Genomic DNA, 26,420 nt, shown 5'->3' with positions numbered 1-26,420 from the left:
TACAACCCCAGGAGGTGCAGGAAGGAGACGTTTCTTCACGCTTTTTTTTTCTTTGAGTGAATCAAAGACATTATCTAGTTTTCTACAAGGATAGAGGGAGCAGACAGTAACATTGGCTTCACATTCAAGATGAACCATTTAAATATATATGACATGTTCTTGGATAAGCCAGTGAGAAGTGACTAGGAACGACACCAGTATCTCCCCAATGCCAAACCCGTGGGTAACAGCCAGGGACCGAGTCCTTTCCAGTTTGTGCTTCCCTTGACTTCCTTTCCACCTCGGAGTCCACGTTCTTAACTAGCACTTGAGTTTTGATAAACAGTGCATCCCATGTGTCCAAACCAAAGGGACTGCGAATGTGACATTTTCCGTAATTGTTTGGAAATGTGTGCTCATAAATGATTTCACACATTTGGGTTCAATTAACTTTTTAACAGGATGAAACTGTGTTGGGAAAAGTGCCATTTCTTTCTTTTTTTTTATATTCAATTCTTGTCCAATTTGTCAAAGAGAGCATCTTTCCTTCAGAATCCAACCTCCTTCAGAAACAACTGGACAGCAAAATGGCCCCTGGGTTCTCTGACCACAAGTAGGCTATCTTTGACGTCTGTCTGTATTATTGACTCTTCTTTTTTACTAGGCCAATAAAGCATTCACGGAATTCTTTTTCCTTGTTCAAAGAAACCCAACAAACACTGCTCTCATAGCCTCATTCCCCTCAGGAATTCGCTTTTATCATAATTAGATTAAAGTTCTTGAGGTTCTGTCCAACCAACAGTATGTGTTAGCAGGATTCTTAGCAAATAGTTTTCCCAAGCCTGTAATTTGGGTCCTAATGCAGCCAGCTCATCCCTGGGATTTATAGCAATGACTACTGTCTGGTTCATCCTCAGGCCTAAAAAGCCTTCTAATGGCTCAGAATGTCCCTAAGTGCTGTTTGCAAAGGCCTGAAATTGGGGCTAATGGTATTTTGAGCAGGAAACCACCCTCTGGCTAATCCCACACTTGGTTCATTTTGCCTGCTGAGGTCACGCAGGACCCTGCTCAGGACTGTGGCCAGTTGGGTCACCTGTCAGTGACTCTTCCTGGGAGATGCTTGGTACCATCTCCTCCAAAGCTGAGGAGAGTGGAATCGTTTCTGAATACTCCAAAGTAAGTTATCCAAACACCATCTTCCCTTCCACTTACCTGTGGCTCTCGCTATTGGCTATTGTATGATGTTGAGTTGGTGGTAAGGATTTGAATGAGCCAATGAATCCCTTGGAGGCTATTCTGCTCTCAGTCCGCATGACTTAGCTCAGAGATTTGCACATGCACACTGGGAGCTTTCAACCATACCCCCACTGCTTATTCAAATCTCCCATGGTGGCTGGGGAGGTGGCTCAGCAGGCAAATTGCTTGCCATATGAACATGAGAACCTATTTTCAGATCCCCAGCAACATGTAAAGCTGGACATGGTATGCACATATGAAAGTCCAGCATTCCCTGGGTGTGCTAGGAGGTGAAGCCACAAGCTAGCCTGCAGTGCAGAGTACTGCATGGCAAAGAGAGCCTAGCTCAAACAAGGCAGAAAATGAAGACAACACACAAAGTTGCCCTCGGGCCCCAGGTGTACCACATTCACACACACATACAGACAGAGAAAGAGAGAGAGAAACAGGGGGAGAAGGGGTTGCCATAGCAAGACCAAAACAACTCAGAGACTTCAATCAGGAAATGTCTTCTGGCATCTGTGTTCCTGCCTGTCTCACCTTAGAAGCATCCTCACCAGAGTCAGTACAAACACTCTCTATCGCAGACCCTGAAGTTCCTGTATTCCAGGGCTCTCATCTGCAGATTGACAGAACCAGTTAATTCAGTTCGGTGATTGGCCATTTGCAAACAAATGTGGGTACCACAGAGTGGAAGGCAAACCCAACAATTCTTATTGACTCTTGAGTATTGCCTTGATGGGGAGCAAGCTGGCTATTCTCTCTTAGCACACGTGTGTAGAAGATCATTCCCCAATTCTTTCAGAGCTCTTCAGGGAGGAGATTAAAGTTTGAAGCCATCTGTAGCCACAAGAAGCCATTCAATAACTAGCTAACAGGAAGGTACAGCACTTTCTAATTGTTGATTGATTTGAAAATGTCCCTTATGAACTTGGTGACCAGTGAATTGGGACACTTGCCCTCTTGATGCTTCGCCTCAGATTTGGCTCAGCTTTTGTCATTAGTGGCCTGTGAGACACCTTCTGTGACCATGGCTGATGGTGGGCAGATTTGCTTCTGGTAATTCCACTCATTACTGAGGCCAAGACTTAGGAAGGACCAACACAAGACAATGAAGTCAGTGGGCTCAGAATAATAATGGACGTAAAATCATGGAGCTGGCAGGATAGTTTAACCTAAAGCCAAATACACCTTTATGTAGGGTATAGAGATCACATTTTCTTTGCTTGAACTCTGTAATGTCCCGGTGGAAGTCACTGGAATATTGAACATACTGGATGCTTCTTTCCTCCAGACATATGGTGGTGTCACATATCCTCAGGGGGAGATATGGCTATTGCTGTGACCTTTAATATATGAGTGGCCACAACAAGGACCCCTGGAGTAGGGAGAAAAAGATAAAAGAAATGTAAATAAAAGAGGTTATAAAAAAAGTACGCCTACAAATGGCACCAAGACGTCGGGCTTAAAATAATGAGTAATGCCGTGCTGGAGACAGTAGGGTATGGGGAGATGAATATATTGTGTCAGGATGCAAGCATACGGTTTACTGTGGCTACTACCGCTTATTTCATTCCCTCTTCACTCCCAGAGGGGATTCTCTGGTTTTGCTTCATCTTGTTCTTGCATTACATTTTAAAGAAGGTTGGGAGAATGGTTGAACAATTAGAAAGGATTGAGGAGTTGGCACAATGCAACTAGAATATTTGTGGGGAGAGGTTGAAATGCTTGGAAAGCAAAAGGCATCACTGGTAAAGGGAGAATACCTGGTAGCTAAGAGCCGGATTTCTCCACAATTGCCTCCCAGCCCTGCTCCACACCCTTTCAGAATCAAGTTCCCACAACCTCTGGGGCAGGCTGGGGAGCTGGGAGGAGCAGGCTATATAGGCTGAAAAGGTTAAAGGCAAAAGCCTATTTCAAGAAAAAGGTTAATCTTGAGCAAACTGAGCTGCCAGAGGAGATTATCACCATTAGCTTTCCCAGTAGCCAACAAAAGTTTTAGATATGGAAATGCTCAATGCAGCCTCAGAGCTTAAAACAGCCAGTACGTTAACAGTGAGAAATACAGTAGATTCTGCCAGAAAAGTGAATGGGCCATTTCTGACAGCTCTGGGTTCTCTGCAAGAACCTCTGGGTAACTTCTGGCTGTTAGGAACCTAGCTTGAGGCTGAACAGCAAAAAGTATGATTTGATCCAAACAAGAGCAGCTGAAAGTCATCAGGCTATAAAAGAAATTATTGATCCAAAAGGGTTTGGTTTCTTGATTATCTCCTTTTAAGAAAGCAACAGCAAGTTTTGCTTATAAATTAAAATCTGTTTTGTTTTGTTTTATTTAACCAGAAAGGGGGAGAATGTTGTGGATATAAACAGGCTTTTGTTTTGGTCTCAGGTGTGGGATGTGGGACTGATTCAGATGATCCACAGCAGCAAACCGTTTGCCTCATGCAGGCTCTGAGAGGAGCTCTCTGTCAGCTTCAGATAGTTTAAATCTGAGAACTCTGGAGAGAGAGCAAATGCCAGAGCCCAGTGTGGAAGCTCTGAGAAAGAACAAGGCTGCTCCTGCTTCCTCCTTGCTGCTCCTGGTTGCTGTTGTGAGACAAGAAGTTGGAGATCTGCTGAAACGAGATTGGACTGGCTCCAAGGAACCTGACAACCCTAACCAGCAGGAAGCAGCTAAGAGAACTGCACCCCCTCTCCCACTAACCCTTTCTCTCTCCTACCTGGTGTTGGAGAGAGATTGGGACACCTCCTGAGGTATTGGAAGAGATTGGGATAGAGTAGGGAGAACAAGATAAAATAAATGTAAATAAAAGAGTTTATATTTAATTATGTATGCCTACAGACCACATTCTTACAGAAGCAGAAGACCCAGAGCATATTACTTAGTTTGTTCTTTTCTGTGGCAAAAATAGCTGACCCAGGTATTTTGACCGATGGTTAGACAGGAAATAGTCCATCACAGTGGAGAAGGTATGGTGGTAGTAGCAGCTCATAGCTTAGGCCATAGGAGCTTGTTCACAGCTGGGTGGCTCAGGAAGCAGAGATTCAACTGGAAGTGGTACCCCACCGAAAACCTCAAGCCCCACCCTGCCTCTTTCAAGTAAAGCCTCTCCTCCCAAAGGTTCCACAACCTTCCCAAAGTGCCACAACTGGACACTAAGTGTTAGCGCATGAGCTTGAGGGGGAATTGTTTACTCTCGAACCACAGCACGGTGCACGTGTCACCATATTGCTATTTTCCTCTGACTCCAAAGACCACATCAATATTGGCATTGGCAGCTGCTCTATCAGCTGTGGCCCCAGAGTGTGGAACTGTAGCATTATCACTGCTTCAGCTTATTTTTATAAATCATCTAAAATGGGAAAGAGGAGTTTGCTTTAAAATGAGATTGTGAATGGCCCATTCCTTAATTTTTAAATATTTTTAATTAATGTTAAAATATGTCCACAAAAATAACCCAGAAAATTCTTAAAGCATAATGTTTGAGTCAGTTGGCTGGGAAAGGATTCAGTGAGGTTTCCCTGGGATGCATTGTCCATCTCTCTCATCCAAACATCCCTGTGCCCCAAGCTCACCTGAGATGCTGGGATGTGGATGGTCCTCACTGAACTTCATCCCTTAAAGCTCCGAGGGTGAGGCTGAGCTGCTAACTGGCTCAGTCCCTCACCAGCTGTTAGCTGGAAATAGTTGGTGTTTGCCATGTTCATCTCTACACTTTGCTCTGCACATACCTCTTCCCACAAGCTCCTCAGCATGTCTAACAGAGTGTTCACATATAGCAATAAACTGTGCCATTAATATGTTGATCATGCTCTATGGCTGTAAAGCATCCCACCAGGGAAGCCGCATCACTAGGAGATATGATTTATATGTGTCCGGGATTCAGAGCTGGGAAGGCTACTCTCCAGTTGCCCTTGATGATAAGGAAGAGTAAAGAGGGCAGAATGGAAATCACCCCATGTGTTGGTCTCCTCTGATATGGAAATCCATGCAGTAGACACATAAGCAGGCAACTTTATTTTTTCCTCTTCTTTTTGTCTCTTCTTTAGTTGCTGTATTCCAAAAACCCCAGTTCTCAGGGTCTGGGGCTACAGCACAGTGATAGAGCACTTGTGTAGCATATGCCAGATTCTGGTTCAACCCCCAGTGTCAAATATAAATAAATAATAAATAAGGCAGACAGGCTTTAAAAAAATCTGTTTCCTTGATAGTACAAGGTATATATTACAAAGGGGAATGAGAAATGGGACAGGTCAGAGATACCAATGACAGAAAGCGCCCCTGTGGCCAGTGCAAAAATAAATGGTCAAGCAAGGACATTACAGAATATGAAGTTTGACAGCAAACCCTTTAATACTAAAATGCCAAAGAGAAAGCAAACAAAGAAGACAGTGGCCGCCTGCTTTTGTTAGGTAACTGCAGGTTTCAGCAGGGAGAAGCTGGTTTTGCTTTTCTAGGAATGCAGGGGATGAAGGCAGGTGTTCATGAGTTACAGGGACGGACATTAGCCACCTCAGTGGGTGAAATCCTTGCCACACGATCATGAGGGACTGGGCGTGATCCCTGGAATCCATGTAAAGAAGCCAGACATGTTAGAACTTCAATGTTAGAACTAGAAAGAGGAGTTTGTTTTAAAACGAGATTGTGAATGGCCCATTCCTTAATTTTAAAATATTTTAAACTAATGTTTAAATATGTTCACAATAAAAAAAATTCCAGAAAATTCTTAAAGCATGATGTTTGAGACAGTTCCCGGGAAAGGTGGGTAACGTGGACTCACTGGCCAGCCAACCAGGCCTACTTAGTGAATTCCAGGCCAGTGAGAAACTGTCTCACAAAACAACTTGGGGATATTTGAGGAAACATACACATTAAGGTAACAATCAATATTAGTATCATAGGGCTTGGGGAGGTGGCTCAGTGGTTAAGAGCACCGGCTACTCTTCCAGAGGACCAGGATTCAGTTACCAGCACCCACGTGGTAGCTCATGCTAGTCTATAACTCCTATTACAAGAGGGATCTGACACTCTCTCTGGTTTCCAGGCGAACCAGGCATGAAAATGGTGCGTAGACATGCGTGCAGGCAAAACACCCATACACATAGAACTAAAAATTAATGATTAAAAATATTAACCACTTCCTATTCCTATAGCCTGCATGGAGCTCCCTTTGCTGCAGGGGGCTGCTTAGCTCATTTGCATAGAGGAGATGTTTAGACTGTTACTGTGCAGCCAACCTCCTCCTAATCACCCGCTCTTCCCAGGGACATTGGCCAGATGAGTGGTGGGAAGAAAGGGATGTCAGAGTCACTTACTTTGTACCCAGCTCCCCACATTTAATGAATTAAATCCTGAAAGTCCAAAGCAGAATCATACTAAGTATTGTCTTTCCAGCAACAAAGTTTGCTACCCCGGGCCCAGTGCTGTGGGGCACCCTCGGCTGTTGCTTAGTGGAAGCTCATCCTGAATACATGGGCAGTGCCCAGCTTTGGTGAGCTCAGGCAGCTGTCTGCTGCAGAGGGTCCCATCAGCCTGTGGGGCCTGGTGGGGCCTGGGAGTCATTTCTTCCAGATGTGCCTTCTGTTTCAAAGGCGCGTTCTGAAGCCTGGGCAAGTGATCAAAAGACTACTGGATATTGTTCTCCGTGTGAGATAGCAAGTGGAGTATGGAGCTTTGGAGGAGGCACTGCTGACTTCTGAACCCAAGAGCCCTTGTGTGTGCGCACGCACGTGTGTGTATACACACACACACACACACACACACACACACACACACACACACACACAAGTGCATGTGTGTGTGTGTACTGGCCCTCCCTAAGTGGTAAAGAATTCAGCCTTTCCTACCGTCCTGGAACCCTATCATGGGAAGTGGTGGGAAGTATTAAAAATGCATGCTATCTCGATAAATATTTAAGAAGAATGAACAAAAACCTGAAAACAGCTAAAAGGCATTTGCCTGGGACTGGTGCCTACATTATCTAGGTCGTCATCCAACTTAATATGAAAGTTGATCCCGGCTCTCTTGATGGTTTTAAAAGAGACCTGGAGGGCGACTTTTGTATTGCCATTATCAGACCATTTCAGAAATGGCCTGTTGTTGTTTGCCTTCAATGGGGAAGGAAGGGAAGAGGGACCTTATCCTAACCGAGTTCCTTCAAGTCCTCACCTGCTGTGTGACCTTCCCTCCTGAGACATTTTTAGCATCATCTTTTGATTAGCCCCCTTCAGTTCTGCTAGAAAAAAAAAAGTCTTTAAGTTCTATTAACGGCTTTATTTTACTTTTTAAAATTTATATTTATTATTAGGCATGTGCATATATGTCTGTGTGTACTTTTAACTGTTCTAAGAGTAAAATATGTTATAGTGTGTGGGAGGTGGGTGCATGCACAGGACATGGCACTCATGTAGAGATCAGAGGACTACGTGCGTGAGTCAGGTCTCACCATCATGTGTGCCTCAGGAACTGAATACAGGCCATTGGGGTTGACAGTGAGCCCATCTTGTGAGCCAATTCACAAGGCTTAGAAAAAGATGTTAAATAATATTTGTGACTATGTTTTTGTACCCCGGAGCCTCCCAATGCTCCCCAAATTGAAAAGCACCATTCATTTCTAAACTCCACAGGCTTTCTCAGACACAGCCACACCATGCCTGATCAAGAAATTTGCTCTCATATTACATGGAGCTTCTGGGCTCTCCCAAAATCTTGAGTGTGTTTCTGTGGCTCCTTCTTGGCATGATTAATTGTCATGTATGAATCATGCCACTGGGAAGGGGTAGGGATGGGATTGAATCATATGTGCCTATGGATTCCTTGCCTGAGCCTCTCAGGTAGGCCCTGCCAAATAAGATAGATGTGCATGCGCAGATTATCTTCTGGATTGGAGGATATGAGTGCAGCATTTATGAATGTCAGTAGTGACTCGATCATTTAAGGCCACTGTTGTTGTGCCTATGTCAAGAGACCCCAAAAGACCACCAGGAGTCAAGTCCGTTGCAAAACACATGAGGATCTTTTTATTATAAGCTATAGCTTGGGCTCATACTCTCACTGCTGGAGCAGTTGAGAGTCTAGAGCCCCGTGCTCAGGTTAGGTGGATGATTGAAAGATCCCAGTTCCTCCTATCAAACCCAAAGCAGGGGATTCCTGCCTGGCAAGCATCTATTGGTTGAAACACAAAATGAGATGTTGCATTTTGTAGTGATTGGCTATAGGAAGGCCCCCAAACCATTAATGGCCTGGCTTCTCTTGTTTGGCAGTGCTAGGGGAGAGGGGCTATCTGGGCCAGTTTTCTAGCAACTGTATCTCTAGTGGGCAGTAAAAGAATTCAGGAAGGCTGGTTCTTCCCTGCAGGTGGATGGACATGTTTCCATCTGGCTGGCCTCCGTTCAGGCTTGTGCTTTAAACTTTAAACCAATACCCAAAAAACTAATTTTTAATTCTTTGGTCTCTCACCTCTATGACTGTGTCCTTGGAATAAATTTCTATATAATGGGGTTCCCAATCTGAACACAATGATGCCACTACCTTACTAAGTCATTCTGTAATACACTCTTTAATCATTTTAAAAACAACAGTAGAAGATGGAATAGCACAATCTTGCTTTTATTTCCCTGGATACTAGGTAAATTTAGTTGTGTTTTGCTCATTTGCCTGAAATTCTATATTTTAAGGCTACTTCTCCTTTGACTCAAATAATTGTTATCGCAGGTACACCTGTGTCAGCTTGTAGCTTTTAATTGTTTTATGGACATATACACATACATTTATATAACCATACATATCATATATATGTATAATCTTACTTGGCTAAAATAAAAGTTACATAAAGCCAATCAATGGGCAGGAGACTTACACTGGCCTTGGTTCTTGTTCAACAGCCAGGTCCGTGTCACAGGAGACTGTGTTGGTGTGTGCTGCCGTGTAGGTGGAATCTTTCTGGCTGACAAGGAAGCACACTACACTCTCTTGGCTTACTGGTAGTTAAGCCCACGTATGAAATACATTTCACAGTGCAAGGTTCCTCCACTCTTTGTCTCAGCAAACTCTCCCTGTGTGAAGCATCATCTACCTGTTGGTCAAAACTAGTTCTCAGTCTCTACTGTGAGTGAAGCTGTCCTAACAGAATACACACGGAAAAAAGCCTTCGCTTTGTGTATTTCATCTGGTTAATGTTTATTATTATGAGTGATAAATAACAAACGTAATATATAAAGACAGTACATAGAAGGTTGCAAAAATTAAAGCAAAATGAGGGTGAGTTAGAGAATAGAGGTGTGCAGTGTAGGGAGAAATGTCAATCAATTTAAATATTTTAATACCTAAGATTCTTGAAGGACACAGGAGTGACAGACACACATTAGCTTTAAGAAATAGAAAAGGGTGGTAGCATTGCTTGTATGGTTGGGGAATAGCCAGAAGTTCAGTGCACTGGACAAAAGTGAGTAAGAAGGAAAAGAGCAAAGGGCGTTGTCAGCAAAGCAATAACAGCTGTGTAAGGCTTTATGACCATTGTTAGGGTCTGCTTAGTGGCCTATGCAAAGCAGGGAGTCTAACAGCAGACCTTAATAAGAAAGGATTGGATTTTCTGACTTTCTGTTAACAGATACACCATAACCTCGCAAGTCAAAAGTCTTGACAGTGCAGGCACAAAGCCAGGACTTGTAAAGGTTTACGCAGCGATCCTACTGAGCAATTACATGTAGAAAGGTGGAGGCAATGGTGTGGGACCTAGACGTGTTTCGAAGCACAAAGAGCCTCTCTAGTCACCCTGAGTGTCGGCTGGGTGAGCCCCTGGAGCCGTCTCTCCTCTGCTTTACTGGTGCCCCACTCTGGACAAGAGCAGAGAGCTGCTGTGGGGTCTTCCGAGGACCAGCGCTTGTGGGCTAAAAGCAAAGTGCGTCCTCTTTGCGGATGAGTATTCTCTGGGTCTCTGGATCTGGAGACAGGCAGTGCCTAAGGAGGAAGGTGTACTTTAACTTCTGCCCGATGGCTTCTCTTGTTTGAGAAACGGGAACACTCCACGAGGCCACCCTTCTGGTCCCAGCCAGCTCCAAGTGCCTGCAGAGTCGGGCAGGATGCAAGGATGCCGCCTCTGGGTGGGGCCCGAATCTGTATCATCTTCACGTGACCATGTTAACCACGGCGGCGGGGTGGGGGTGGGGGGCTGTGCCTACAAACTTTATTTCCCACTTTCTTTCAGATGCATCATGGGGTACTGCTTTTTCTTGTGAAATGGAACGTTGGAACTGACCCTTCTGCAGTTAAACAATTTAGCTGCAACAAACACTCAACAGAATATTAAAAGACACACTGGGAGTCGCTGGGTCTGCCATCGCATTTGCTGCTCCTCGGACTATTGTCCTATTCCTTCAAGCAGAGCTTGTGTGGTGATGGTTCGGTGAATTGTTAAGAAGCCACACTGCTCCAAGGTTGTTATTGTGGGAGAACATTAGATTTCTGGAACGGTCAGGCACAGAACCGAGAGTTCTGTAGGCCCCTCACCCACCGTCTGCTTTTGAAGACATTTGAAACTGTACATCTCACCTGGCACATGGTGTGGGTTCCCGTTCTATTACTATAACAAAGTAGTTGAGGCAAGTGACATGTAAAGAGGAAAGGCTCACACCTTTGGTCCATGGTGGGTTTGTCCCTGTTACTCTGGGCTGTGGGGAGATAGCCTGGGAACAAGCTGTTCAGCCGTGACTGGGTGGAGTGAAAGGGAAAGAGGAAGCGGCTGGAGCCCCAGCATCTTTAAGGGTATGCCCAAAATGACCTGCCTTGCTCCCAAGGGTCCATTACCTCACACTAGCACCACACAGGGACAAGTGTGACAGACAGGTAGGCCTGTGCTCAGGGACAAACTGTACAGTCCTGGAAGCAAATCCAGTCAGGCTTTCCTAGTTGGTCCACTCATGGTGCTTCTCGACCAATCTGCCGTTCAGAATGCTCCACGGCACTGGACTCCAGTGTGCGCACATTTCTCACTTATCTTTGCCTTTTGTGGCCCAGGCGGTCTGAGGGACACTGCCCAGGTATTCCAGACAGGGTCACTCCGTAGGGTTTGTCTTCCTCACATGCCGACACTAAAGTTTTTTGGTGTTTTGTTTGTTTGTTTGTTTGTTTGTTTCCCCTCTCTCCACCTGCAGAGGAGAAGTTCTCCCATCTCGGGGGAGTGCCTGTATCTGACACCTCATCCATCTCCATCATCTGGTGAAGGGCAAGTGTGCTAAGATTTGCCATTAAAACACGAAGGTTTTTTTTTTTTTTTTTCCTTGCAGGGGCGCTGCTCTGTGATAAAGCAGAGCAGGATCCTAGCTTGTGCAAAATTCTTAGTTCCCTCCCAGCACTGAAAAAAAAAATAATTTCCTTCATGTGACTGAGTCTGGTTATGTCAGAGGGAGTTGGCTGTGAGGAGGGTCCTTCTCTTTCCTTTTTGTCTATGAAACATTTTTTTTTCATCCCTACCAAGATGTGATGATGTTTGTAAGGCAAAAATTAATCTCCTGACCTTTGGCTTTTTCTAAATGTAGTCATGGAGGGGACCTCTCTTTACCCACACTCCTTTCCACACTCATCAAGAGCCAACACAGCTCATGCCTCCCCCCAGGAACAACGGTTATCTCCACCTACAACTTCTCCCGAAGCCTCCCAGAAACTCTTTAAACAACTACCTTGGGATAACCCTACCTTGGGATAACTCCCACCTTTCTCCCTTGGGTAGGTGAAAGGAAAAAGGAATTAACCCTGAATCGAGGAACAAAGAGACAAAAGTCCCTGTGTCTCTCCGGAGCCTCCTGCTCCTCCCGGAAGAAACAGCAGATGGAATTTTCCTATTTCCTCCTAGGAACCCAGGCTGCAACTAACACCCGTTAAAGGCTTTTCATCAAACCAAACGTGATCAGTGACGGAAGAGCTTCTAAATAATCTGCAGTTCTCTCATCAAACTGTCAGACCGGTAAGTGCCAATAAAAGGAGGAGGAGAAATGGACTGAAGCCCATGGCCGTGTCCCAGTGACATTTTCTCAGGAAGGTTCCTAACAGTTGTCATCTCTGGAAGCCTCTGCTACTCGCCTCCCTATTGTCTGTAGTGGGGATGCAAGCTCTAGATTTTGCTTTGTTTTGTTTTAGCTTAAAAAAAAAAAAGAATAATGAGTGGTGACTTTTAAGTAGAGCCCAGAGTTTAGGAAATAGAACCAAGGGACAGAAAAGGGGGAGGGGCTACAGTGGATAATTCTGCCCCTTCCCACTCTGAGGGTGCCAGGTTTTGTATTTGATCAGACATAAAATCCCCTTTGTCCTGTCTGCAAGGGGAGTAGCTCCTGGAACACTGACGACAGCCATTCTTGTGGCCAGGCTGGATACCTCCTCCTCCTCCACCCCCTCTCGCTTAAAAGAACCCTGTGATCCTCATGGAAGCATTAGTAAATGTGCAAGAGTTAAAAAGAGGAAATGTCCATAATTCTGGGCAAATGGTGACAATGCACACTGTAGGCTTGGGTGGTCCCTTTTATGTCTGTCTGCAATGGAATGAACTGCCTTAACCGGAAGGAGACTGTTGCGAGTGGCTACAGAAGCTGGACAGGCAGGGAACTGCGGGGAAAGAGGAGCTCAGGAAGTACTGCCATTTGTTGAGGGGACCCACTGCTTCCTTCAGCACTGCACCCCCAGCATGCTACTCCCATGCCCCCCAGAAAGGCAGTGTGGGGAAAGCAGGAGCAAAGTTAATGTTGAAGGGTCATGGAGGAGCAGAAAGGTCAGCACATTTCTGGTTTCCCCTTTGAGATGGACCTCATTGTCCCTCAGAATAGAGTCTGAGATGGACCTCATTGTCCCTCAGAATAGAGTCTGAGATGGACCTCAGTGTCCCTCAGAACATGGTTTGAGATGGACCTCAGTGTCCCTCAGAACATGGTTTGAGATGGACCTCAGTGTCCCTCAGAATGTGTAGCTGAGATGGACCTCAGTGTCCCTCAGAATAGAGTCTGAGATGGACTTTGGAGTTATGTGACATGGACTCTGCCATTGTGTGGTGCTTCAGCGACCAGCAAACTACAACCAAATCAGGCTGCTGTGGTAAGTACAATTTCACTGAAATGTTCCACTGCTGCTCATGTACATAGTGGCTGAGTGGCTTTGTGCAAAGATGGCAGAGTGGAGGAACTTGGGCAGATGGAGCCCTAATGAACTATAGTGATGGAAACCATTTGACCCCTAATAGTCATAGTTTGTCATTCCTCCATACACTAAAGTGGGGACATCAGCTTGGAGGTTATAATGTGTAGTCTCTGGTTCAGTGTCTTATCTGTGAGTTTTGTAGCACTGAGTGTCTCTCTTCCCTTTGCCTCAGTCTCTTCATTTCTAAGCTGATTTCTAATCCTGCTTGCAAGTTCCCTGAAGCCTAGTGGGAAAGATGGGGTAAGATCTCCAGTAGGCCCGGCATGATCTGTCAACAGAAGCCTGAAGAGGTGGGACCAATGGGTGGTGGGCCATGTTTCCCTACCCTTTTTTCTGCCACCTCTGTATCCTTGTGGTCAATGTATCTCTTGTAAATATCAGAATATAGAGCTAATGTCTAAGTTTTCTAATGAGAGTTGAACAATTGGCCTTTGTTAGGAATTATGGAAAATTTGTACACGCTTCTACTGTCCTAACTCTACTTCCTGTGTGTGCTTCTGTCTGCCATCTCGTGCCCCAATACTACCTCATGTTAATCATCCAGGTGTCAAGGTGAGCAGCATTACACAGGTTTGACATGACAGCAGTTTGTGGCTGCTAGCCCGCCTGTCTTCCATCTATTCCCATTAGGGCATCTCCATTGTCACTACATGGGAGGAGGTCTCTGAGAGACACATGCACCCAGCCAGGCTGCTGAAGCAGCTATGACTTTGAGGTCCATGGGTAGTCGACAGAAAGCATCCATCCCTTCCATCCCTCAGGTAGATGATTCTGGAGTAGCTCCTTCCCCACTCCTGGGGACTTTAAATAACACTTGAGGCGTTGAAATGAAAGGTCATAGCAGGTGTAGCCTTAAGCTGGCTCTGTCCTGGCTATCTGCCTCAATCCCCAGGTCCAGTGGTGGATCTCTGAAGCACTACCTGAATCAGCTGCTGTATATGTGGTTTTATACCAAGCTCTGGTTCAGGGGCAAACCATTATGCAGGTTGTGGCATGGCTGCTGTCCACTCCCTCTGCTAGGCTTCTAGTGTGATTTCAAAGCAAAACCAGATAGGAAGGATGCAGAATATGTCCAGTTTGGCTAGAAAGAAGTCTAGGTGCATTTAAGGCAGAGAACAAAGTGGCCTCAAAGAATATGGTGTAGATTATCAAAGGATTATCACCATAAGAAAGAAGCTTTTCACTCTGCACTGGGAAAATGGGAATGGTGACTCGAGGGTAAGACCCTATCTACCACAGGCTGTGAGCTTTACAAATAAAAATGAACTACAAATAAAGTCCATTTATAAAGGGAGTGAAGAGAAAGACAGAGCCTCTGGGGTTTCTTCTGTGTATAGATCTGCATAGAGAAATGGTCTCCTCAGCTGACCTTCATCTGCATAGAGAAATGGTCTCCTCAGCTGAGCTTCACAGACACTCGGAGGCTGTTGTGCAAAGGGACCAAGAAACCTTGCACATTGGCAGCAGAACCTGGCATCACCCACATAGTGCTAATTTTGTAGGAATAAAGAATGCAATTTTGTTAAAGTGGTTATGGAACTTACATCAAGGCTCCAAAGATACCATGAGACCAAGAAAGGTGTGACAGGGTTACATTCATAGAAGAACAGAACCAACGTGTGAAGCTGTGAAGGTAAAGCCCACGTGGCAATGAGAATCGAGGACACTGGAGAGGCCATGCATGTAGAATATCCGATAGGGATAGCCTCAGGCTCCAAACGCAGCTGGCCCAAGAGAAAAGTCAGCATTGCCACAGCAGCCGAGTCATAGAGGAGATGCCACCCGAGATCACTGGAGCCCAGAACATGCTTCCACCAGCCCTGGGTGTTAGGCATGGAGTTACAAGCAGACTTTGGCCTTTGCCCTGCTTGAGTTTTGTCTTTGGTGTTTCGGGTTTGTTGTTGCTTGGTTTGGTTTTGGTTTTGCTATCCTCCTGTTTCTCTCAATGGAAAGATTTAACATGTGTAATTGAGAGTTGGAAGTTCGACATTTGATTTCACAGGTGAGAGTTTGTTTTGTGCGTTAAAAGACACTCTGTACTTCTACACCACTGAGAGCCTGTTAAGACTGTCGGGACTTTTGAGGTTGAACTGAATGCATACTGTGATATAAGATGGACAGGAGCATAGAGGACAAATGGTGGGGTGTTATGATTTGAATGTGTCTATAGGTTCATGTGTTTGAACAGTTGGTACCCAACTGTTTGGGAAATATGTGGACCCTAATCCATTTAAGACCAGCTGGAAGACACTAGCTACTAAGAAGAAGACTTTGGCGGTACCAAAGTTCCACTTCTGGACTGAGCCCTACCTATGCTTCCTGTCTGCCATTGTGATGGGACCACCACCGACAGAGACCACCTCGGGCACCTTCCCTGCTATGATGATTTGCAGTCCCTTAAACTGAGACCCAGAATAAATTCTCTTCCATGACAGTGTTTCTGTCAGCTGGTTTGTAGCAGTCACATGACCTGCTACCATGTATTATCAACCTTTCTTCCTGAAGCAAAAACTTGCAATGTTACTGCAGTGAGGGTCTGCGTCCATCAACTCAGGTCTTTCTTCTCAGAAAATGTCCTTGTTCAATCTATGTTTTTGCATGGATCCCAGCTGCAAACATGACTGTAAGCTGACATGGTTCCAGTCTCCTGAAGGTTATCACAGAAGTAACTCAGGCATGTCCCTCCTGCCATTGAGGGCTCAGGTATACTTTAACTTAGTATTCTATCATTTAAATATTCTTCATCTAACTAAGACTTGTTTTGTACTTTTCCTGTCCATTTTTATTTGTTTGTTTGTTTTTGTTTTTTAATCTTGAAGTGACACAGATACCTTTGTTGGTCCTTATAATTAATTGGTGGACGAAGCAGGTAGTATACATGTTCCCCAGCCTGTCTTGACCATTGTCCTCTATCAGTCATTTGATGTTGTTTCAGGCTTGGCTTGAAACCCATTTCATAAAGCATTTTATGAATATATATATATAAAAGGAGGGGTCCAAATCTAAGAAAATAATTTCTAAATTTGGATGTCAAGGAAGGAAGCTGTAACAAGGGGAGATATTAATTAAGAGCCAAATTAAAAAAAATGTCCATTGCTTCTCAAATGCTCTACCAAACATAGGCACTTAAGTGGTAAGACATTGAGAGATGGCCAGAAAAATTGCTGCCTGATTTTGCTCAAGCCCCTCCCACTCTTAGGCCAGTCTCTATGACACAAATGATGGCTGAATACGTAGATCTTAGGATCTCCCGGATTGTATCCTGGAGGGAAAAGGAAGTTCAGCTGATAATTTTTCTAACAGAAACTGAAAAGCAGAGCAGAAGAAAGAGTTGATCCCATTGTCACAGCTGAAGGCTGGGCCCATAGGCAGCCTGCTAGCAGTAGCTCTGTTTTTCTGTTTCAGATGGGCTGCAAACGCTGGATTAGGTCTGTCCACTGCAGCCCATACTGAATGACTGCACAGTTCAATGTACAGCTGTGCCCACAGAATGCCTGTGAAGTCTAATGTTTTTTTGAGACAGGGTTTCTCTGTGTACCCTTGGCTGTCATGGACTCACTTTGTAGACAAGGCTGGCCTTGAATTCTGCCTCTGTGTCCATGAGTGCTGGGATTATAGGCATACGCCATCCTTCCCAGTTTATGTTCAGATTCCCAAGAGGCTGCACATTCTTCCTATGGATGGCAAAGCAAATGAGGGAAGAAAATAATCCTGGGGTAGGCTGCTTGACACCTGTCCAACATCTGACTCCCAGCATCCTTCACTGTAATGCTCAAGGCAGTTGGCATTCTGCACCATGAAAGGAACGTGGGTACCCCAAGGATCTAGTTTTTGTTCTGTCAGTTCCCACTGGCGTCATTGTCTCCTGCCTCGTGCTCATTTTCTTTGTCAACTTTAAAAGGCTCCTTGTTCTCCGGAAAAAGGGGTAAATATTTGTGTTTTAATGAGACTTTACATCAAAGGTGATTTTGAGTTTGCAACTCTCGAGGTATTGGTGCCTCATGTGAATGTCCCAATGGCTTCCTACTGGCAAGGAATAAATTCAAGTTCTTTGCCTTCTGCCAAGTCCCACTTCTCAAACCGCTCCAACCTCAGCTTTTCCAACTTGCCAATCACAGTGCTTCACTCTAATCTTGCTTTAATGAAATAGGGCAGGATGTTAGCTCCTCGCCGTTGTGGCTGCGTTTTTCCAGCCATCTCCCTGACTCCTGCTGCTCTGCCATATACCATTTCTAATCAGGAACAGCATCATCGTCTCTTCAGTTGCAGCTTAAATACTACATTCTTCATAAAAATTGTCACTGAGTCCCTGGCCAGAAGCTCTTTTCTATTTTTTCCCTTGACATTAGACTTTGTAGAGTTGTGATCTGACTCTTAAAAAAATGTTCTTACTATTTATCCTAGGCTAGCCTCAAACTTACCATTTAGCCCAGGATGGTCTCTAATTAGCCATCTTTCCGCAGCCTTCCAAGCACTGGGATTGTAGGTATGCACCTTGCATTGCCTCTTAGATGTATACATGATGTGAGGGTAAATCTTATACCCTCCTGAGAAGACCTTGTGCCATTCACTGCCCTCTAAGCCTCTAACGTGTCCTATAGACGCTCACAGAGGACATGCAAGGGCAATGGCTGAGTCATCAACACCGACTTGATTATGGACTCAAAATTTAAATTTTCTCCCAGAAACCAAAGTGAATTAAACTCACAGAGCCCTTTTCTTTTGGCAGAATCAGGGAAGATCAAATGAAACTTACATTTACTCTTCTGCTTCATATAATGGAATAAAGGCATGGGACAGAGATGCTTCATATCCGCCTTTAGGCTAAGGAGAGTCTAAATTTTCTTAGATAGTAATTCATTACATTCTTTAGGTTTGGCATCTAGTGAGTTCATAACCGGTAGCAGGTTGAGTAAGAAACAAGCTGTGGATACAGGAGGGGAGTTTCGGGGCTTAAGTGGGAAGTAAATGATTCCTTTTACTTGAAATAACAATCACAGAGATCAACACATAGATACAGGAAGAGTCCAGAATTTGGTCTTCTGGGGCTTCTACCAGAGAGCATGAAAGAGGGAAGTTAAGTTTTAAAAAGAGACAGGGAATAAAAGTATATGATAAATGGGAGTTGGGAGGTGTGATAGAGGAGAGGAGGGGAAGGAAGAGAAAGAGAAGAGACAGAAATTGTCATTGAAGGGTGCCTTTGGGAGACCCAGAAACTCATGCAAGGAGCTGGGCCTGACAGAATTTGAACAGCAGAGTTGGTAAGCTGAAGCTTGAGGTGTAAGAGACTACTTTCACTGACAGACGCTCACTTTAATACAGGAACACATTTATGTATTTGAAGACAACATCTTTCATGGTAACTGCTAGCTTTCTGTGAATGCTCTTTTTCCTGTAGCTATTGCAAAAACCTCCTCTCCTCACTCCCTGGCACACACACAAATGTCAAAGACTGGACTACTTTCAAAATGTAGGTGAGTACAGGAATGAGACTAAGCAGTAGCCTGTGAAAATGTTGTGATGGCTTCTTATTCAGGTCTCAGCTCTGGTGTGGTAAGTTTTTAATGGAGCTAAGTCAGTGCTGCCTTTAATGTAGGGATAGGAATTGGGTGTCTTGTTATGAAGCCGAGGAGTGGCTACCGAAAGGCAGAGGGTATCATGACAGAAACCTTGTGGTTCTCAATACTGATTTTAGAGGGGAAAGATGAAAACTGGGCATATGACTCCATTCCAGAATGTTTTAGAATATCATTGAGTAATGGTCTAGGTGTGCTTGTAGCAGGCTGCTGACTCGGGGTATGTGCTCATAGGAGGGTGGGGCAGAATCTTAAGGCACACCATCAGTTATAAGCATCCCTGTGGATAGACACATATACAGACATCAATGCCCCAAACTAAAGGGATTATGTGGCTGTGGGTGAATGTCAGTCAACCAGACTAAGGGAGGATTTTTATTTTCATTTGTTGTGTGCTAACACAATTGAAATCAACTCGTGAGTAAGATTTAACTACACAGCCTGGGGTTCTTACCCATTCTTGTCATTTTACATTTCCATACCACTTTAATCATACTCTTAAGTCCACAGTGTTGGTGAGACAGTAAACTCGTATAGGCATTGTGACAAATAATACGGAGGCAGTCGCTCCAAAAACAAAATTAAATTAAAATAGAACTGGCTAGGATCCATCAATGTTACTACTGGGAATATATCCAAGAGAAATAGACTCAGAATACCAAGGAGACATTTCCACTCCCATGTCCACTGCAACATGATTCACAATAGCCAAGAACTACTAAGTGTTAACCACTAAGTGTTCATCAATAGAAAATGGACACACACACACGGACACACAGCCACACACACACTGGAATATTATTCAACCATAAAAAGAAGTGCACAATTTCACACTCTTATAGAACCTACTTTTTAAGAGAGTTGACCTCAGGGCTGGAGAGATGGCTCTGTGGTTAAAAGTACTGGTTGCTCTTCTAGAGGACCCGGTTTCAATTCCCAGCACCCACATGGTGGCTCACAACCAGCTGCAACTCCAGTTCAAGGAGAGCCAACACTCTCTTATAGCCTCACGAACCAGGCATGCACATGGTACACAGACACGCATGTAGGCAAAATACTCAGGAAGAGAGAGAGAGAGAGAGAGAGAGAGAGAGAGAGAAAGAGCGAGCAGCTGACTTCACAAAAGTGAGCATGGAATGGTGAATTCCAGCAGTTGGGAAGGGCTGGGTGGGAGGGAGAGAGAGAAACACTGACCAGTGGTACTTTCACAGAGGAATCAAGAGTCTGGTGTGCTGTTGCACAGTGGTGGTATAATTGAGGCAGCTGACATTGCAAAAAGCTTTTTTAAAATCCTGATTGTTTTTACGAGGTATGAAGGATGGGTTCAAGGAGATAGACATTAGACAAATTAGAAAACCATACAATATATACCTACATCAGATCAGCATGTGCTATCCCACAAATATGTACGATTTTATGCCATTATATAGCAATGAAATACAATTAAAATTTAAAAAGTAAACGGTGTGCTGGAAATGTTGGCTGTATGAAGCCAGACTTTGGGGATGGTAACCCCCACCTCCTCAGCCCCCTCTCTCTCTCCCAAGAGTCCGTGCTGCTCACCCATCTTCTTTCTCCCAGTCCTCAAACCAAATTCATCCTCCCACAAGCTTTGGGTCACTCCCAGCTCTGTGTCATCCTGACAACCATCCCTATCGTGGAATTTTCCATCTCCAAACCACGCAGATTGATGGTCCGTATGACAGACGTTAATCTTGCCTGTATCCAGCGTTACATGTCTGCTGTCTTTGACATATTTTAGATCGTAAATGTAGGTGCTGCTTAGTGTAATGTCACATCTTCTAGACCCCTGTTCAGTGTGGCGAACTGCATCCAGGCCTTTGAGCACACTGATCTGAGATACAGACGCAAGCTCAAGTTTAATGCTAGGGCTTCAAGCAAAGGTTTTGAACAATGAATTCAACATCTCCTTAAAAATAATAAAGAGCCTTCTCTGTAGCAATCTCTGCATGCAGAGGTGAGCATGGAGAGCGGAGGAGACTAAAGGCAGTGGCTGTGTGTAGGAGGTCCTCTGACACACGATAGAGGGGCACCGTCACCTTCGAATCCTGAGAGAGCAAACAGGGAAAGCTTGCATTTCAGAGTGATCCAAGCATTCTCCTTTTGTGCATTGCACAGCTGCCTCTGATTCTGTGGTGTGAACCCTAAAAGGGTCTGGTTGTTTGGGCTCTGTTACCTCCCCCTCCATCTTGGCTTCTTTTTCTCTCCATATCAAGTTCTTGCAGTAGAAGTCAATTTAAGATCAGCGTTGCGTGCCATGCCTCATACTTTCCCACATGCTTTGCAAGGCGTCAGGTATTCCTGAACACAGTCCCATTAGGAGCTGAGGTGATGCCAGTCACAGCTAGGAGAGCGGAGATACCCGGGGGCTAAGTGGCTTGGCAGAGCAGCTGACAATTTGAAGGCAGAGATTCACTTTACCTCCCGACCGTCATGCCACTGCCTCGGCTGCCTGATGGATTCCTGCAGGAGACACTTCAGTGCCATGCTGAGGCGTTTTCAACGTTCACCTCAAGGGGCACAAGGAGACAGGACCACATGCATAGCTACATGTCCATAGCCACTACATAACTCTTGGATAAAAGGAAGGGATGGAAAGGAGGGATTTCAAGGAAAAGGGAATTGCAAAGCCAAAGTCACACCTGTAATCCCAGCGCTTGGGAGGCAGAGGCAGCTGCTGCAGCAGCAGGATTACTGTGAGCTCTAGGCCAGTGTGAGCCACACAGTGAAGTCCAGGTTTCTTGAGTTACAAAGTAAGACTTTGTCTCAAGCAAACAGAACAAAACAAACAAACAAAAAAGACAACAGAGTTGACAGAAAACAAGCTGTGCTGGATAGGTACACAGCAGGCTGTCAGTGAAGGATGCAGTGTTGCCTGGAAGAGGCGGGGAGGAAGTCCAAAGCCTTGCCTTCCCTCATTCTCCAGTAGGAAGCCCTGCTCGAGTCTATGGAGTTTCCATTGTGCCAGCCTCGCGTGAGTTAGTATTCCGACGCCGTCTCCTCCTTTGTGATTGCTCATGACTATCTGATGACAAAGTGGCTCTTTGCCATTTAAAGGTCAAATGCCAGTAACAGAGAGCTGGCATTTTATCATCAGATGAGTGCCAGCAGAAGTGATATGAGGAGTGGGAGAATTGCACCCAGGGCAATCACGCCTCGGGCTGAGCTTCCCTGAAAGCTTGGAACGCACCTTCAATTAACCTTTCACAAATACCTGGTCACGGGGGCCGATTTATTTGAAGATGGGCAGTTGCGTTTGGAAAGCATTTATCACCTGCTGGGATGGAGGAAGGGTCTAGCCCTCTCCTCTGGTACCCCAAATTAGAGACCTCTGTGAGAGAGGCAGAAACTCCCAGAGCCCTGAGCACAGGGAATGAACATGCAGCAGTCTCTCCCAGCAAAGGAAGTCCTGACCTGTTTTAGGGTGAAGGTTTTATACCTTCATTATACCAGCATTAATATCTTAGAGCAGTGGTTCGCAGCCTTCCTAAGGCTGCACCTCTTTAATACAGTTCCTCATTTTGTGGTGACCCCCAACCATAAAATTATTTTTGTTGCTACTTCATAACTGTGATTTTGCTACTGTTATGAATCGCAATGCAAATATCCATGTTTTCTGATGGTCTTAGGTGACCCCTGCGAAAGAGTCATTTGAACACCCCCTCCCAAGGACTCGTGACCCACAGGTTGAGAGCCACTTCCTCAGAGGGTCTTTCAAAAGAAATACATATTCCAGAACAGAACGGGAACGGTTAGAGTCGAGGCAGTTCAGCTTCATTTGCAGGCTTTTGGTGATGGAAGTGCCTGCTGACTGTCTGTTCTCTTGAATTCCTTCAACACTGTGAAGTGGACAGAGAAGGGGTGACTGACTCAGGGTGACCCAGGTGTGAAATGCCAGTGCCTGGATGTGGGTCACAGGGTTAATTCTCGTGTTCTTTTTGCCGTTACCTTGTTCTGTTTTTGAGACAGGCTGGCCTCAAAAATCCCACTCCTCCTGCTTCGGAACACTGACGTTACAGGCCAGCGTCACCATGCCCACTTAGTTCTCCCTTTCTGCTTCCCCCTGCCCCTCCTCTCTCCTGCAAAAAGCGTGGGGGTGATTGGAAACACAGTCTTTCATTAAGGTCTTTCATGAGTCCCATGGGACAGCACACCATAGCCTGGCCTGGGGCTCTGGCTGGGTGCTGGTGCCTTGTCCACTGGCCTTCTTTCTCTAAGCCTCACAAACTATGTTCCCCAAATGAAGAGGGAGGGGCGTGAAGGTCAGAGTGCTAAATAATCCCTCAGATCCCTCGTGGTGCAAGCTGCAGTCAGGTTCAAGTTGGCCAGGGCTTACAAGTCTCTGTTCTTACTGACCACAGATCCCCAGGACAGCAAGACAGTGGGGTGGGTGGGGGTGGGGTCTGCCGGGCCACGGTTATCAGCTACAGCGTGACCTGAGAGACCCAGAAGACTTACTTCCTTAAGTCCAGAGGAGCCTTTGTCAGGTAGTGGGGTCAGGAAGTCCATTTGCTCATGTGTGGAGCACTGGTGATGCCACCCAGGCATCGGGAAAGAGTAAAGACAGGCTGTAAGAGGACCTTGGAACCGCTGCCTGTCTCCTGCTCCCATTGGTAGCATTGCAGCGCTTCCCTTTCTTGTTCTATTGTTCATATTGGAGGCAGTGTAAATCGAGCAGGAGCAGCAGGAGCAGAGCTGAGAGGTCCTTCTGGAGGTGCCTGGCATGCGACACCTCAGGGGCAACAAAGGAGGGCTTCCTCCATGCTTTGCCGCCTCCAACAGCAAAGCCCCCAGCACAGGAAGCCGTCTGGGGCAAACCCTCATCGCTGAAGTCACCAGGCCTGTAATTTACCCCCTACCAGAACATGAGACAATGCAATGAAATAAATATCATTGTTTTTCCTTCCTTTCTTAGCAAATTACCACCTTCTGTTCCACTCTTCCCCCAAGCTCTTCTGCGTGGGCAAGTCTGGAAATGATTGCCTGGCAGGAAAAGCCTTTTGAATCTGACTTCTCCTCTGTGAGAAGTCTTCCACTCCTTAAGCCCAGAAGCCCCTTCAGAAGTCGGAAACAAATCTCAACTCAGCTCCAGCAGAAGACACTCAGTTGGGTTAATCAGTTCCTGGCAGTAATTTACCTGTGTGCCATAGAAACTGCCAGAGAAAGATGTGTTCTGATGCCACCAGGAAAAAGCTTTCCTTCCTTCTCCCTGAGGGAATTACACGCAACGGCACTTTCAGAATATGATCAATACTTGGAGATTTCAGAGGAGATGGCAGACAAAAGAAAAATGGAAGGAGGAGGAAAAAAGGAAATACCCAGGAAGAAAGGAAAAGACGGAGGAACGGAGGAAGGAAGGAGCAAGCTCTGGATGGCTTTTCTTTTCTCTGCACGAGGAGAATGTTACAGTGTGTGTGCCTGTGTCATGTGTGTGTGTGTGTGTGTGTGTGTGTGTGTGTGTGTGTGTGCCTGTGTTTAAATAATGTGCCACGGCTGTAGACAATCCTGCACATACATGCATGCTCCTACAAACATTGCTCTTGTCTTCAGCATCCCTAATGAGGACAGATTTGCCCAGAGCTCTAGGGAACAAAGTACCCAGTGGGTGGAGGATGCATACTGGAATCTGAGGGGCTGATTCCACTTTGTTGAGGTGCCAGGACCTAGCACAGCGGGGGTGAGACCCCTCCATGCTCCCTTGTGCTTTCTCTCTTTTCTCCCAAACCCTCCCTCTCTCCTTCCCTCTCCTTCTTTCTTTCTCTTCCTTTTCATTCACTTTTTTCCAATATCCTTTAAATCCATTCTTAGTGTAAAATGATGTCTAAATGGGGTTAGCTTTTAAAGTCAGGGCTACTCACTTTCTGTCTGCTGGGTACCTTTCTGCTTGGGTATAGCTAGGAAGGTGAAGGCATGTGTCCATTCTCCTGTCTGTCTTTGCTTCCCTGAACATGGGGCAAAAGAAAACCATAGCACCTTGGGTAAAGTTCTAGGGCTGTCTGAGCCCACGTCAGAGCTCCAGAGTGACCTTCTTAACGACCCGTGCCTGGAGGGCTCAGGTGTCCTTGACCACCTGAAAGCAAATGTCTTATTGTCTAGGAATAAATGACAAATTGAAGACCCATGCACCCAAAATTCAGGGATGGAGAACAAAAGCTACCTACAAACACGAAATACATGACTTAATGTGGCCCGATAAAGATTGTTCACAAACTGTCCTACTCCCGTCTCCCAGAGTTTCACGTGTCCGATGCTGAGAGCTGTATTTAAAAGTAAGGCGCCTGGCTGGTGCTTTTACACCATCCTTAGCAGTAGCGCCTAGAGCATACTAGGTGCTCAATAAATACAGTGTATCCATTTGCAGACAGTTGTTAAAGAACACTTTGCAGCTTCTAGCACCAGGAGACGCTCAAGTTCCTTGCATATATGGCTGCTTGCACCTAACTTACACATACTTGAATATGCTGAAAATCATTTTGACATAATTTATGTTTGCAAAAATATAAATGCTATTTGCATAGATGCTATATTGCTTAGGAAACAATGATGAGAAAAAAATCCATACATGTGCAATACAGATGTATATTTTTAAGATTTTTTTTTTCATTTTTAGGTAGTTAAATTTATGGCTGTAGAACCCAGGCACACAGAAGAATGACTATATTTGCTAAATCAATGACCAAGAAATGGTCTCTCTGATTCAGAGGCCCATGCCATGGATGCCTTGAGAAACCAGGAAAAATCACATATAACCGCTGTAGGCACCTACTTTACAGTTTGCTGATTGAGCCAGTCGTTCTCCACAGTTTTGAAAATCCACCTTGACCTTTTACCAGACTCAGCTGACACCACAGTGCCATGGTGCTGACTGTTGGCATGTCTAAGATGACTGGCTGTTGGCATTGTACAATCCAACATGTGTGAGAGCTAAGAAAGGAATCCAAACGTACAAGTTAAATGCTGACATCCAGGTACCATGTGTGGGAGGAGATACATTGGGTACCTAGTGCACATAGGGGTCAGGCTCATCTCAGGGTCTGGGCAGGTACCAGGACATTGCTATAGGCTCACTCTACCTCCAAAGAGGAGAGTGCTGGAGACTAGCAGTGAGCAAATCTTAATTGGCCACAAACCATAGAATGACTTCCATGTACATTAGGACTCCACAGAGCAGAAAGGGCTGAGGTTCTGCATTTCCAGCCAGCTCTGGGTGATATAGGCACTAGGTCAGAGGTCACTTCTCCAGTCAAAGGCTGAGGATGGTTTAAGAGTAGGCTAAGAAAAGCCATCCAGTTGCCTGTCATTTTAGTTATGAGCTTGAGTTTGAAGCACAAATCAGTGTTGTGTCTCCGTGACATTCTGACACTGACCTACTCAGTTTGTTTCTTCTTCTTCTTCTTCTTCTTCTTCTTCTTCTTCTTCTTCTTCTT

Source organism: Psammomys obesus, unplaced genomic scaffold (assembly GCF_907164565.1).
Source record: "Psammomys obesus unplaced genomic scaffold, mPsaObe1.curated_primary_1811, whole genome shotgun sequence".
Taxonomy (NCBI): domain Eukaryota; kingdom Metazoa; phylum Chordata; class Mammalia; order Rodentia; family Muridae; genus Psammomys; species Psammomys obesus.
This window is presented reverse-complemented; position numbering follows the sequence as displayed.